Source organism: Chiloscyllium plagiosum, unplaced genomic scaffold, assembly GCF_037043375.1.
Source record: "Chiloscyllium plagiosum isolate Xiang-an unplaced genomic scaffold, Cpla_swu_hap1 HiC_scaffold_30, whole genome shotgun sequence".
Taxonomy (NCBI): domain Eukaryota; kingdom Metazoa; phylum Chordata; class Chondrichthyes; order Orectolobiformes; family Hemiscylliidae; genus Chiloscyllium; species Chiloscyllium plagiosum.
The window spans coordinates 5,392,537-5,407,518 of record NW_028270168.1 but is presented as its reverse complement, the minus strand read 5'-3'; the positions used below and the strand labels follow the sequence as shown (position 1 = coordinate 5,407,518).

The window sequence follows — 14,982 nt, the reverse complement described above, 5'->3', positions numbered from 1 at the left end:
CAACTTCTGTTTTGTTCCTGGCGTAAATTGTGGTAACTCAATCGCCTTCTGAAAATCCACTATTATAAATGTTTTACCACAGCTTCCCCTTTATCTATCCTGCTTGTCACCTCTTTAAACAATTTTAATAATTTTGTCAGGCATGACTCCCCTTCATGAAGCCTGGTAGACTCTGCTTAATCATTATATACTTCTAAATGCTCTGCTGTTAGATCCTTCATAATAGAATTTAACATTTTCCCAATTACAGACGTTACTTGGTTTTGGCTTCCTTCCCTTTCCCACTTGCGATTACATTGAGGATTTTCACAATTTCTTTGATAATATCCTTTATAATGTAGTACTGTTTTCTCTCCATAGATGCTGCTGAGTTTCTCCAGTTTCTGTTTTTGTTTGTTCCTTAAAATGTGATGTTAGTTGCTCTGATCTCTTGGCACAAGTTACTTCCCCATATCATAAATCCTTGGATATATGACCAGCTTCCATTTTGTGCATATGCCCAAGCCGTGAAGCCTTCTTTGAATGGCTGCAGCCAGCACATTTATCCAAGAAAGGTCTACTTCATTTAATACTTTGTCTTCCCATGTGATGCTGAGAATATACCATCAACACAGAAGATGGAAGCTGTTGAGCGTTCTTTCTTAGTAGGTAGAGATTGTCCACGCATTGTGTGGAGGACACAGACCTTATGTATAAATATCTTGGTCCTGTGAATCAATCTACTGTTTTTTGAAGCCTGTTTTGATTAGATTAGATTCCCTACAGACCCTTTGTTCCAACAAGTCCATACTAACCCTCTGAAGAGTAACCCACCCAGACAAATTTCCCTCTGACTAATGCACCTAACACTATGGGCAATTTAGCATGGCCAATTCACCTGACCTGCACATCTTTGGACTGTGGGGAGAAACCGGAGCACCCAGAGGAAACCCACGCAGACATGGGGATAATGTGCAAACTCCACACAGACAGAACCTGGGTTCCAGGCGCTGTGAGGCAGTAGTGCTAACCGCTGTGCCACTGTGCTACCCCATAATTAGTCAGTCAACATTGATGGCTGATTTTCTAATGATTGTGCCAAGCTCTTCACTGAGGCATGTTGTCTGATGAACTAAGGCCCAGGAATCTACAAACTAGCAGTTTGCTACAAGCTGGATTGAGATATACCCCAGTGGGTGGTTTTACAGTTAATGCAATCAAATTGTACACTGAAATATGATACAGCAAACAGATATAAAATATATGAGAAGATTTGTAGCTCGGGTGCTCGTTGCTGTGGTTCTGTGCAACAACTCAACAAAACGAAGGACCCGATACCCAGCATGAGCAAAACTAACGTAGTGTACAAAATCCCATGCAAGGACTGCACAAAACACTATATAGGACAAACAGGAAGACAGCTAACGATCCGCATCCACGAACATCAACTAGCCACGAAACGACACGACCAGCTATCCCTAGTAGCCACACACGCAGACGACAAGCAACATGAATTTGACTGGGACAACACTACCATTATAGGGCAAGCGAAACAAAGAACAGCCAGGGAATTCCTAGAAGCTTGGCACTTATCCACAAACTCCATCAACAAACACATAGACCTGGACCCAATATACCGGCCACTACAGCGGACAGCTGAAACTGACAACCGGAAGTGGCAGGGACAGGCCACTATAAATGCCGGAGGAAACACCACAGAAGCGCTTCACAGGAGGCTCCCAAGCACTGTGGATGTCACCTAGACAGGGGACGAAACGTTTGCAACAAAAACTTCCAGCTCGGCGAACAGAACCACAGCAGACATAAAATAATTTGGTGTGCTTTGCTTTGTACAGTGCATGAGTTTCTGTAAAAGTCACACATTTGAAATTTAAAAAAGACAACTATCAATTTAAACTACAATGAATATCATGGATGGCTTTGTGCACTATAGGTTGAACAGTCAGAACTGTGAAGAATTCTGCTAATGTGAGCATTGTCTGTTCCCCTAACAAGGTGTCAAAAATAGTTCTGTAGTGGTTAATCACCAGTTGCACAGCAGCACTGTTTCCTACAGACTTCTGCAAAATTTAAGTTTCCTTAATATTAGCTACTTTATATTTTGCCTGAGCAGTTTTCAGATACATATACCCAATTTTCCAAACATTTCAAAATCAGTTTATAGAAATGTAAAAGTAGTGAACAGGTAATCTGTCTAAATTGCTTGTGTTTCAATAGTCGGTTCACAGACGATAACTTAATTAAGTCTTGATTTATCTTCCCCTCCCAACCTACACACAGCTGACAATTGATAAGGAATAGACTTCTTCCCCTCCCCCATGTGCTAATTGCAAACAACATAGCACACTTCCTGTTGGATGATTTCAGTTTGATTATTTGCCCCACCCACCTGCAATGTTTGTGGCACTGCAGCTCATTTGTGTCACTGTTTAGCAACTAAACAATCTGAATTCCTCGCAATCATCTAGCAGGAATCGTTTTTGTTTGAAAATATAATTAATAAAGGCCAAAACATGTAGCTGAGGGGACAGAATGATCAAAATAACTGACAAAATCTCACATGGTGGAGATCTTCATTTTTTATGAAAAGTGCAAAGATGTTGGAATCCTGATTAAATGAACACACACTTGGCCTTCATTTCAGATACAGAATAGCAGGCAAATCGAATACAAGAAAAGTGAAGATGATGTCTGAAAATTCCAGGATGCAAGGCTAGATTAAATGGCAGCTGACATGCCCTTCCTGAAGAAGGGCATGTGCCCGATACGTCGAATCTTCTGTTCCCTAGATGCTGCCTGACCTGCTGTGCTGTTCCAGCAATAAAGTTTCAGCTGACAAGTAATGTCAGGGTAACTTGATATTATACCAAACAGGAAATATCATTATGCTATTTGGCCCATCAAGCCTTCTCCACCACAATCGTAGCTGATCCTCTATCTCAACGCCATTCTTGACACCTTTCGTGCTAGAAATCTGTTTTTTTTTTAAAACTCTTCAGTAAGAGGTTCCTCTGCCTTCTGTGGTCAAGAACTCTACAGGTTCACCACAGTGAAGTCTCATCTCAGTCCAAAGTGGTCTACTCTTTATCCTGAGATTGTGACCTCCTTTTGAGGACTTCCCAGCCAAGGAAAACTTCTTACTTACTGCAAGTCAGTCCAGCCCTGTCAATGTCATGTTACAATGAGATCCCCTCTCATTCTAACCTCCAATGAATACAAGCCCAGCCAACCCCTCTCCTCATACAACAATCCTGCAACCCCAAGAATCAGTCTGGCGAACTGCATGTTCGGAAACATATTACATGTTTGGAAACATATTACATGTTTTTTCTAAATCTTATGTTTGCGAAACAACCTGTTTCAAGCAACGTGATTGGAAAAAACACTTATCAACCTATAATTCATATTAAAAACCATTCACCCAAGAGCATCTGATGTAATCCTGCAGCTAGTGTACAGAGGAACTTTTTTGTTTCTGTCACTATGATATTAGCATCACTGGCAACTCTAGTACACTCTGCCAATCCTCAACTAGTTCCAGGAAGGGTAGGTCACCTGGAACTGCCACAAACCACGTGCTGTAGGTACATTGACAATGCTGCTAAGAGGAAAACTTCAAGATTTTGAACGGAGATTTAAATCCCTGTCACAATTTAGTGAGCCTGGAAAGAATCTGGAACATGATTGTGTCCTTGCACACCTGGTACCTTTGTTTGTTCACATAGTTGAGGTATTGATTCAGAAGATGCTGAAGGAGTCAGGGTGAATCCCATTGCACAATATGGGTTCTGCTGCCCTTGGTAAGGTGTTGAATTTTTCAGGTGGTGAATGGGTACCAATTGAGTCTCCTTTCTCCTCAATGGTGTCAAGCTTTTGACCATTGCTGGAGCTGCAACAATCCAGGCAAATGGAGAGTATTCCATCATAATCACAACTCATTCTTTGTAGAAGAGGTGGCTTTGTCATTTAATAGGCGAATCACTTGTCATTTGACCTACTCTTGTTGCCACATTTATATGGCTCATAGATTCAATTTCATGTCAGTGATAATATGATAAGATGGTCATTGGCTGGCACTTGAGTGGTACAAATGTTACTCGTCACTTATTAGGTGAAGCCTAAATACTGTCCCAGTCCTGTTACATTTGGACACAAACTGAACAGCCTATTTCTGACCTCATGATTAACAGAGAAAAGGTCACTGATAGGGCAGTTCAAGATGGTTGGGCTGAGGACACGCCCTGAAGAATTCGTGCAACTATGTCATAGCAGTGAGATGACTGGCCTTTAAAAAACATTTTCTTATATTTAAATGTGACTTCAATCAGTGGAGATTTTCCTGATTTCCACTGACTTAAATTTTACAAGGGGTTCCTGACATATTACAATCGACTGACTATTCTGTTGACTACAAAAGCAACAATAAAATGGAGTCAGATCATATGGAAGCCATTGTGGTGTCTTCAGGATTCTGAATCCATGCCATCCAGCAAAACAACTAAACCAACTAAAAATAAAATCAGCAATTATTTTGTTATTCACTTTGATGAACATCTGACTGGAATATCAATTATTGTATGTGAGGTTAGCCTTATTACATGTGATGAACAGTAACTTCAATTTACACTTAAGGGAGGAAAACATCATGCCCTGAGTGTCAGCTATCTATCCTATTTTGCACTGGCTTTCACTGCTCCAAATGTACAAAATGTTGCTAAGTTTTCACTAGCACAGCATCTATTCAAATGTTGGACAGGATGGTAAGTTTTTGTCACAGAGGCCAAAGATGATACGATTTGAAATATTCAATTTACTGGATTAATAATTATACAAACACCCAATTTATTAAACAAAACTTACTTTAGAGTTAAAAATCACAACACCAGGTTATAGTTCAACAGGTTTAATTGGAAGCACACTAGCTTTCGGAGCTTTTAGCTTTTAGATTGGAATCAATCTAAACATCAGGTCATAGACAGAGAACACAGGGGGCTAACACCTTCAACATATTGTCTAGCTATCACCATTGTTAACAGCTAACCCGATAATGCAACTTTAAAAAAGGGTTTTGTGATTTACACATTAAAGAAGTGAAACTATCACTATATTCTAACAGATGAAAGGCTTAACAGACAATCAATTCTTCAATGTATAATTTCAGTTACATCACACTGCAAATTTTTGCTATAAATTCTGTGTTACGATCGAGCCCTCCACTATCACCTGATGAAGGAGCGTCGCTCCGAAAGCTAGTGTGCTTCCAATTAAACCTGTTGGACTATAACCTGGTGTTGTGATTTTTAACTTTGTACACCCCAGTCCAACACCGGCATCTCCGAATCATGACTACTTTAGAGTTGCGTGCTATCTGTAGACTTTAGTAGATAGGCAAATTAAAGATTTCAATTCCAACAGGTTTTAATTGAAGTGAAAATAAGCAGAGTCCAGCATAACTCCTGCTGTATCTGCTACAATTAAAAACAATTCAAAATGCAACCCACAAGGTTCACAATATACATTTTCTTATAAGGATTTAGTGTAAAGTCAATCATTTAAAAACTATGCCAAGGATTGTTCCCAAAAAACAACAACTTCAAGAATAAATCACAAAAAAGTATTCCTTATATTTAAACAGAAACCCATACTGTAATCAGGAAGCCGGTGTTTACCTTTCACATAAACAGATTATCTAATTACATTCACCCACTCTGTTCCTAGTCTTTTTATCCACCTCCAATCTAATCTCAAAAGCCAACATAGCTCACTGCACCCAGCTAAATATTTCAGTAAAATAGTCAGGCCAATTAAATTGTGATCAGTTGGGACAACAGCATAAAATTAATTGTCTACACAAGCTACATTCATTAGTAAATCTCCGATGTGCAAATGTTTTTAAATGCTATGGATTAAATGTTATGTTTTCACAAAAACACATGCCTTTAAGTTCACACCCATTTACAGCAAAACACAGCAGAAATAAGGATATCCATCTATTCAAAATGAACCTCTGGGGCCAGACAATATTTTTCATTACACCAGTCAAAATGACTCTCTCTAATTTACTATTTTCTGCATACCAATAACAAATCCAGTGTCACAGACAGTGAATGCTAACTGGTGAACACTGAAGTATAACTGATGTTTCCTAGCCTGATGACACTTTCTTTAGTTTACTTTCCTTACATGCTTACACAATTCAAAACATTTTCAGGTAACTTCACAGAATTATGGTTGGATAAAACAGTCTGCCCACTGCAGGTAGCTGGAAGTAGCACAGGGATTACACTAAAAAACCCAAAAGAACTGCCAATACTGTCAATCAGAAACAAACGAAATCGCTGGAAAAGCTCAGCAGGTCTGGCAGCATATGTGGAGAGAAATCAGAGTTAACCTTTCAGGTTGAGTGACCCCTTCCTCAGAACTGAGATTATCCGTGTTCAACTAACATTTTCTAGAGGGCAAATTAGTGGGAGCAGAACAATGCTCCTCCCCAAATCCTGAAAACTGTGTACATCCTGCAAAAATGTCAGCCACAGCAGTTTAAAGGCATCTCACTTCAGATCAGAATGTGCTGGATTCAGGTCCCTCTCTAGGGCTTCAGGAGAAAACCAAGACTTACTCCAGTGGTGCACCAAGACAACACTGCTGTAACACAGTCATTACTAGTCACAAATTGGCTGTCGTGTTTCCTATGCTATAAATGACCAGATTTCAGAAGTACTTCACTTACCAGGTGGTCATGAACATACTGTGTAAATGTAGGTCCTTTTCCTTTATTGCATCTGCATGCTCCTAAGTGAGAGCAAGCGAAACGACCAGGGACAGGGATTCATAGATGACAGACTGGAGTGGACAGGTTAATTATATTTGGCTTTTCCCTCTTTACTCAACCTATCATGAGGAAAATCTAACAATCATGTTCCAGGACTATCAAACACTTTTTACTGTTTAATCCTTTAACTCCGAATCAGTGTTAATAACATCAAATATAAACATACAGAGCAGAACTTTGGGTTGTCCAAGGTTTAATCACAAATAGCCTGCAACCAATAAAATTTCCATGTTGGACTTCAGAGCAACATAATTCTTTTAAAAATCTTAGAGACTTCAAATTTCAAATTCAAAGGAGATTACTATCCTTTGTAAAGGCCCCAAAGGCTGTGAGTTAATGCCACCTTGAGACAAAGACTGCTTTTTAAATTTCAAATTTGACAGTGGCACAGAACTGTAACTTGACCTGAGATTCAAAGCTATAACGCCACGCTTTTAGGAGCAATTATCATCTTCAACATGAAGATTTGCAACCTCCCACATACTCCCATCTCCTAAAATAGATTTTCAGAATGAAAATACAAGGCCCATGCTCAGAAAAAAACATTGTGGCCAGAATACAATCCAGATCTGGTGATTGGTCAATTAACAAGATTACAAGTCATTTTTTTCCACTATTTATGGTAAATCTACAGGATATTTCTGATTAATTACATCCCATATGTCAATCGCAACTTCTGGCGCTAGAAAAAGCTTATATTTTTAAACTTCAAAATGCAGCTCAAAATTCTAATCAAATTCAAATATCTTCCCTCAACAGACATTGCATACAAAAGCAATGGCTTGTGGGAAGACAAGAATAGTTAAGTACACACCCAAGTATGACTCAACGATTGGAATGGCCATTCAAATGTTCAACAGATGATTTATGACATGCCAAATTTGAATTTCACAACAGTACATCAGATTTCGTTTTGACAAACCATTGTTTTTTTTTCTTAAAAATACATGCAATAGGTAAATGAGACATTCTGAAAGCTTTAACAGTTTTTTTTTTAAAGAAACATCACACAAATTCAGGGCAACAGAATACATTTCCTTAAGAAAACTATTTGCCAAATTACTAACTTCAACATTAAATACTTCAAATAATGCAGTTTTGAGGAGGAATAACGTATGAAAAACAAAATGCCTTTCTTAACATGGCAGCAGACAGAAAGGTTAAATTCACCACAATCCGGAACAAAGTATTTCCCCTTCCTCAAAATGAAAGTTTAAATGACCAAGGCAGCTGATCGCGCAAAGGTTTGCTTGAAATTGAAACATTTCGGCAATTTTTTTTGACTATCTCTTATAGCATGCAAATCTAACAAACTTGTAGCTTGAGATTTTCCATACCAAACAAGTACTACACATCCTTCAATATGTCAAGGCAAACATTGTAAAACTTTTAAATAAAGCAAAGAACTGCAAATGCTGGATATCTGAAACAAAAAAAAACAGAAACTGCTGGAGAAACTCAGCAAGTGTGGCAGCATCTGTGGGAGAAAACAGTTAAAGTTTCATCAGAACAAGATTCTGAAGTGTTACAGGACTCAATGTTATGCTTTTTCTCGATAGATGCTACCAGACCTGCTGAGTTTCCCCAGCAATTTCTGGCTTTATTTATTACAAAGCCCTCCTTTTGGTCAATTATTTTCAGCTGGTGTCAGTTAGATGGCCCCAAAATGAGTGCGGGATGCAGAAAAATACCAACAGCAAGGGTTCTGATTCCTGTATTGGCTGTCCTAGTGCAGGGGGCCATTGGGCCCTTTGTACCTGCACCAGCTCACTAAATTATCGTGTCAATCTCCAGCTTTTCCACCATTTCACTGCAATATTTCATCCAAATATTATTCACCCAGCACACTGAGGGGGGGCAGGAGGGGGAGGGGAGAGGGGGGTCAGGGAGGGGGAGGGGGGGTCGGGAGGGGGAGGGGGGGGTCAGGGGGTCGGGAGGGGGAGGGGGGGGTCAGGGTCGGGAGGGGGAGGGGGGGTCAGGGTCGGGAGGGGGAGGGGGGGTCAGGGTCGGGAGGGGGAGGGGGGGGTCAGGGTCGGGAGGGGGAGGGGGGGGTCAGGGTCGGGAGGGGGAGGGGGGGGTCAGGGTCGGGAGGGGGAGGGGGGGGTCAGGGTCGGGAGGGGGAGGGGGGGGTCAGGGTCGGGAGGGGGAGGGGGGGGTCAGGGTCGGGAGGGGGAGGGGGGGGTCAGGGTCGGGAGGGGGAGGGGGGGGTCAGGGTCGGGAGGGGGAGGGGGGGGTCAGGGTCGGGAGGGGGAGGGGGGGGTCAGGGTCGGGAGGGGGAGGGGGGGGTCAGGGTCGGGAGGGGGAGGGGGGGGTCAGGGTCGGGAGGGGGAGGGGGGGTCAGGGTCGGGAGGGGGAGGGGGGGGTCAGGGTCGGGAGGGGGAGGGGGGGGTCAGGGTCGGGAGGGGGAGGGGGGGGTCAGGGTCGGGAGGGGGAGGGGGGGGTCAGGGTCGGGAGGGGGAGGGGGGGTCAGGGTCGGGAGGGGGAGGGGGGGGTCAGGGTCGGGAGGGGGAGGGGGGGGTCAGGGTCGGGAGGGGGAGGGGGGGGTCAGGGTCGGGAGGGGGAGGGGGGGTCAGGGTCGGGAGGGGGAGGGGGGGGTCAGGGTCGGGAGGGGGAGGGGGGGGTCAGGGTCGGGAGGGGGAGGGGGGGGGTCAGGGTCGGGAGGGGGGTCAGGGTCGGGAGGGGGAGGGGGGGGTCAGGGTCGGGAGGGGGAGGGGGGGGTCAGGGTCGGGAGGGGGAGGGGGGGGTCAGGGTCGGGAGGGGGAGGGGGGTCAGGGTCGGGAGGGGGAGGGGGGTCAGGGTCGGGAGGGGGAGGGGGGGGTCAGGGTCGGGAGGGGGAGGGGGGGGTCAGGGTCGGGAGGGGGAGGGGGGGGGTGAAGGTGCTGTTCCCCTCCAAACAACCCCGTGTAGAGCGCTCTCTCTGGGGCAGGGCCCGGGCCCGGGCGCGGGGCCGGGGGTGAGGAACACAACCCGGGAGCGGCCCCCACCAGGAGAAGCTGGAAGCCTCCAGGCCGCGGCTGAAATGGCCCGGATTACAGCGCGAGACAAAAATAAACTCACTCTAAAAGATTCCCGACGGGAGTCGCGGCCGATCGCGCATCTTAGAGCAGAACCTCCGCTCGGCCCCGGCCCGACTTCAATCCCCGGACACTCTCCCTCCCGACCGCCATGACCACACCCACACACCGCCAAACACATTTCCGCTTCCGGTGGGCCCGCCATGCCATTGGTCAAGCAGACCATCAATCACATGACATGTAACAATCCAGGAGAAACCATTCCAGACTGAGGAGCGGGGGGGAACTATTTCACAAGAATGATATAAACGTTGAAAACATCGGTTACATTGTTGCCTCTCGGCAATAAAAATATTATTACTAAGTCACGACGATACATTGGGTAAAAGTTGGAAACTCCTTCCGGGACTTCTGAATGTTACTGATTTACTCCACGTCACTGGGCGTTGTGGTCCTGTCCAGATGTTGCACATTCCAGAGCAGGTCTGTGCACAACCTGGAATGGTCTCAGTGGGGGGACTGCCAGTCACAGAGAGAGAGGGGGAATGTGCCAGTCACAGGGGGGGGGAATGTGCCAGTCACAGAGAGAGAGGGGGAATGTGCCAGTCACAGGGGGGGGGAATGTGCCAGTCACAGGGGGGGGGAATGTGCCAGTCACAGAGAGGGGGGGGGGGGAATGTACCAGTCACAGAGAGGGAGGGAGGGGGGGAATGTACCAGTCACAGAGAGGGAGGGGGGAGAATGTACCAGTCACAGAGAGGGAGGGGGAGGAATGTGCCAGTCACAGAGAGAGAGGGGGAGGGGGGGGGGAGGAATGTGCCAGTCACAGAGAGGGAGAGGGGGAATGTGCCAGTCACAGAGAGGGGGGGGGAATGTGCCAGTCACAGAGAGGGAGGGGGGGGAATGTACCAGTCACAGAGAGGGAGGGGGGGGGAATGTACCAGTCACAGAGAGGGAGGGGGGAGGAATGTGCCAGTCACAGAGAGAGAGGGGGAGGGGGGGAGAGGAATGTGCCAGTCACAGAGAGGGAGAGGGGGGAATGTGCCAGTCACAGAGAGGGAGGAGGGGAATGTGCCAGTCACAGAGAGGGAGAGGGGGAAATGTGCCAGTCACAGAGAGGGAGGAGGGGAATGTGCCAGTCACAGAGAGGGAGAGAGGGGGAATGTGCCAGTCACAGAGAGGGAGAGGGGGGAATGTGCCAGTCACAGAGAGGGAGAGGGGGGAATGTGCCAGTCACAGAGAGGGGGGGAGGGGGGGGGGAATGTGCCAGTCACAGAGAGGGAGAGGGGGGAATGTGCCAGTCACAGAGAGGGGGGGAGGGGGGGGGAATGTGCCAGTCACAGAGAGGGAGGGGGGGGGAATGTGCCAGTCACAGAGAGAGAGGGGGGGAATGTGCCAGTCACAGAGAGGGAGGGAGGGGGGGGGAATGTGCCAGTCACAGAGAGAGAGGGAGGGGGGGGGAATGTGCCAGTCACAGAGAGGGAGGGAGGGAGGGGGGGGGGAATGTGCCAGTCACAGAGAGGGAGGGGGGGGGGGGAAATGTGCCAGTCACAGAGAGAGAGAGAGGGAGGGAGGGAGGGGGGGGGAATGTGCCAGTCACAGAGAGAGAGGGAGGGAGGGGGGGAATGTGCCAGTCACAGAGAGGGAGGGAGGGGGGGGGAATGTGCCAGTCACAGAGAGGGAGGGAGGGAGGGGGGGGGGAATGTGCCAGTCACAGAGAGGGAGGGGGGGAATGTGCCAGTCACAGAGAGGGAGGGGGGGAATGTGCCAGTCACAGAGAGGGAGGGGGGGAATGTGCCAGTCACAGAGAGGGAGGGGGGGAATGTGCCAGTCACCGAGAGGGAGAGGGAGGGAATGTGCCAGTCACAGAGAGGGGGAAGGGGAGGAATATGCCAGTCACAGAGAGGGAGGGAGGGGGGGGGAATGTGCCAGTCACAGAGGGGGAGGTGGGGAATGTGCCAGTCACAGAGAGGGAGAGAGGGAATGTGCCAGTCACAGAGAGGGAGGGGGGGGGGAGAGAATGTGCCAGTCACAGAGAGGGAGGGGGGGGGGGGGGGGAGAATGTGCCAGTCACGGGGGGGGGGGGGGAAATGTGCCAGTCACGGGGGGGGGGGGGAATGTGCCAGTCACAGAGAAGAAGGGGGGAGGAATGTGCCAGTCACAGAGAGGGGGGAGGGGGGAGGAATGTGCCAGTCACAGAGAGGGGGGAGGAGGGGGGGAATGTGCCAGTCACAGAGAGGGGGGGGGGACTGTGCCAGTCATAGAGGGGGGGGGGGAATGTGCCAGTCACAGAGAGGGAGGGAGGGAGGGAGGGAATGTGCCAGTCACAGAGAGGGAGGGAGGGGGGGGGAATGTGCCAGTCACAGACAGAGAGGGAGGGAGGGGGGGGAATGTGCCAGTCACGGGGGGGAGAATGTGCCAGTCACAGAGAGAGAGAGAGAGCTGGGGGGGGGAATGTGCCAGTCACGGGGGGGAGAATGTGCCAGTCACAGAGAGAGAGAGAGCGGGGGGGGGGGGGAATGTGCCAGTCACAGGGAGGGAGGGGGGAATGTGCCAGTCACAGGGAGGGAGGGAGGGTGGGAGAATCTGCCAGTCACAGAGAGGGAGCGGGGGAATCTACCAGATCACATAAACAGGAGATTCACTAGATCATACAAAGGGGCAGGGGCTGCGAGATAGCACACACGGAGAGGTGAGATCTACCAGGTCACATAGGGAGGGGATCTACCTGATTCTAGCAGGATGGTAACTCTGATTAGCACTGCTGCCTCACAGCACCAGGGGCCCAGCTTCAATTCTAACCTTGACAGCCTAGACTGTCCGTGTGGAGTTTGCACATTCTCCATGTGTGTGCATAGGTTTCCTCCGGGTGCTCTGGTTTCCTCCCACAGTCCAGAGATGTGCAGGTCAGGTGAATTGGACAGGCTAAATTGCCCATAGTGTCCAGGAGTCATGTGCAGGTTGGGTGCATTAGTCAGGGGTAAAGATAGGGTGGAGATTGGGTCTAGGTTTACTCTTCAGAGAGTCGGTGTGGAACCTGTGGGTCTGTTTCCACACTGTAGGGACTCTATCTATTCTATTTTATCTGTCTGTTGCAGAGGTGGAGATCACAAAGTTGGGGGTGGGGGGGGGGGGGGGGGGTGGGGTGGAGTGGTGAACTACCAGACCCCAGAGACAGAGGGAGGGGCATTCAGATCACAGAGAGGGATTTCAATTGATGTTTCTTGTGAATCGTGTGATTGATTAAAAGTTTATTGTTAGTTGGATAGTTGAATAAGACCATAGTGAAGTACTAGAAATTATTTACTCATAAATTTGTATAAATTAATTAAATAAGTAGAGATGGCTGGACAGGTGATGTGCTGTTGCTGTATGATGTGGGAGCTGGCTGATCCCATTATGATCGACACTGACCACATCTGCAGCAAGAGTTGGTTGCTCGAAAAACTCCGGATTAGAATTAATGATCTGGAATCTGAGCTTTAAACACTGCAGCACAAGCGCGAGGGGGAGAGTTACCTGGACACATTGTTTCAGGAGGTAGTCACACCTGGTAGACTGGGTGACAACAGGATGTGACTGTAAGTGAGGCAGGTAGGGGGATTCTGAGTTCAGGAGTGCAGGAGCCTCAGCCCTTGACCTTGTTCAACAGGTATGAGATTTTTGGTCCCTGTACGGATGAGGAGAAGGACTGTGGACAGGATGAGCCAGCTGACCACAGCACCATGGTGCAGAAAGCCATTCAAGAGGGGGAGCAAAAAGACAAGTAGTTGTTATCAGGGATTCTATAATTAGGGGGACAAAGAGTATCCTTTGTGAGCTGGATCAGGAGTCCCGCATGATGTGTTGCCTGCCCAGTGCCAGGGTACAGGACATCTCTGACCGGCTTGAAAGAATATTGGAGCAGGAGGGGGAGGATCCAATTGTGGTCAACATTGGCACTAACAAAATAGGGAAGGCTAGGAAGGAGGAGCTGTTTGGGGATTATCGAGCACTAGGAAGGAAATTGAAGAACAGGTCCTTGAAGGTCACAATCTCTGGGTTATTGCCTGAGCCATACGCTAATTGACATAGGGATAAGAAAATTAGGGAAGTAAACACGTGGCTAAGGGATTGGTGTGGGAAACAGGGATTCTGTTACATGGGACATTGGCAGCAGTTTAGGAACCAAGGGGATCTGTATTGATGGGACGGTCTCAACCTGAACCGATCTGGAACTAGTGTTCTGGCAAAAAGGATAAATACAGTGGTCACTAGGACTTTAAACTTGTGAGTCGGGGGGGAAGGGAAAGGGAAAGTGACCGGGAGTATGGAGTCAAGTAGAAAGATAAGCAGCAGGTTAGCATGCACAGGGATTTAGTTGCAAAGGGTTCAGGACTGGCACTTAAACATCCAAGGATTTACAACTTATCAAAAAGACAGGGAGGTGGGCAAAGGGGGCAGGATTGTCTTGTTCAGTAAGTATGAAATGAAATCGAGGGTCAGATGATGTGGAGTTTGTGTGGGTGGAGTTGACGAACCACAAAGGCAAAAAATCCATAATGGGAGTTACGTACAGACCTCCCAGCAGTGGTCAGGACCAGGGGCGCAAGATGTACCGGGAAATAGATAGGCCATGTCAGAAAGGCAAGGTCACGGTGATCATGGAGGACTTCAATATGCAGTGTGCTGGGTGAATAATGTTGCTGCTGGATCCAAAGAAAGGAAATTAATGAAATGCTTACAGGATGGTTTTTTGTAACAGCTTGTGATGAAGCCCACAAGGGAGCAGATAATTCTGGACTTAGTGCGATGTAATGAACCAGACTTTATAAAAGATCTTAAAGTAAGGGAACACTTAGGAGGCAGCGATCACAATATGGTAGAGTTCAGTTTGCAGTTTGAAAGAGAGAAGGCAAAATGTAGTGGTGTTACAGTTAAATAAAGGTAGTTACAAGGGCATGAGAGAGGAACTGACAAAAATTGACTAGAAGCAGAGCCTAGCGAGGAAGATAGTAGAGCAACAATAGCAGGAGTTTCTGGATATAATTGAGGAGACAGGACAGAGGTTCATCCCAAAGAAAAGAAAGATTATCCAGGGTAGGGGGTTAGGGTTGGAATTAGACAGCCATGGCTGAGAAAGGAAGTCAGGAAATG

The 14,982-nt window shown here is 47.3% G+C and overlaps 1 protein-coding gene across 2 annotated transcripts in view; it reads right to left on the bottom strand.

Moving 5' to 3' along the window:
* The window catches only part of wasf2 (WASP family member 2), a 34,877-nt gene extending 24,864 nt beyond the window's left edge, over nucleotides 1–10,013 (bottom strand). Inside the window, exon 1 of one of the 2 annotated variants that reach the window (XM_087976694.1) lies at nucleotides 9,890–10,013. The gene's annotated coding sequence lies outside the window, so the exon portion shown is untranslated. The remainder of the gene's footprint in view (nucleotides 1–9,889) is intronic. The other variant, XM_087976695.1, reaches the window with a different exon arrangement.
* Between the last annotated feature and the right edge of the window lie 4,969 nt (nucleotides 10,014–14,982).